The sequence below is a fragment of the Meles meles genome, chromosome 7 (assembly GCF_922984935.1).
Source record: "Meles meles chromosome 7, mMelMel3.1 paternal haplotype, whole genome shotgun sequence".
In the NCBI taxonomy this organism is placed as follows: domain Eukaryota; kingdom Metazoa; phylum Chordata; class Mammalia; order Carnivora; family Mustelidae; genus Meles; species Meles meles.
The window spans coordinates 85,407,530-85,408,682 of NC_060072.1; positions in this window are offsets into that span (position 1 = coordinate 85,407,530).

Genomic DNA, 1,153 nt, shown 5'->3' on the forward strand with positions numbered 1-1,153 from the left:
CAACCTGAATAAAATATGGTCTTTAGATAATAACAATGTACCAATCTTGATTTATTAGTTGTGACAAATGGACTGTAGTAATGTAAGATGTTTGTCAGAGAAATGGCATGGAGTACATAGGAACTATCTCTAATAGTCTCACACCTTTTCTATAAATCTAAAACTATTCAAAAATAAAAAGTTTGTTGAATGTTTAAAGGGGATATTTCTTAAGAAAAAAGAGTAAAGAAAAAAGAAAAAGAGTAAAAGAAAAAACTAAAAAAAGAAAAAGACTGACAATTTTGACTGTATTAGAATGGAGAAATTCTATTTATTAAAAGACACTATCAGAACAATAAAAGGACAAGCCAGAGTAGAACAAGATATTTGCCATACAGATAACCAATAAAGGATCAGTATCAAAGACATATAAAGAACAACCATGAGTCAATAAGAAAAATACAAACAATTGTATACAAAGATCATCAGAAGACTTCAATAAGCATTTCACAGTAAACACAAATGGTCCATAACTGTATGGGGAGAAAAAGGCCAACTTCATTAGTAATCAGGGAAATGCAAATTAAAACCATGATAAAATACCTCTTCATATGTCCCAAATTAAAGTCAGTCAACTCAAATTTTAGCAAAAATGTGTTGGGGCGGGTGCCTGGGTGGTTCGGTGGGTTAAAGCCTCTGCCTTCGGCTCAGGTCATGATCCCAGGGTCCTGGGATCGAGCCCTGCATCAGGCTCTCTGCTCAGCGGGGAGCCTGCTTCCTCCTCTCTCTCTGCCTGCCTCTCGGCCTACTTATGACCTCTCTGTCAAATAGATAAATAAACATTAAAAAAAAATGTGGGGCAATCAGAATTCTCATTCACTGCTGAAGGCAGGGAAAATTGGAACTACCATAAAGAAGAGCTTATTACTACTTAGTGAGGTTTAACATTCTCAAGACTTACAAGCCAGCAAATGCCCTCCTAGATAGGTAGTTTCCAGAGAAATTCTTATTCATGTGCACCAAGAGATAGGTACAAAAAATGTTTGCTTAAAAATTATTTAAAATAACAAAAAAACAAATAAATGAAAGACCCTGGGGGCAAACAAATTTCCGTCAATGGTATAATGAATAGATACAATGTGGTATGTCCAAAAAATGGAATACCATATGGCAG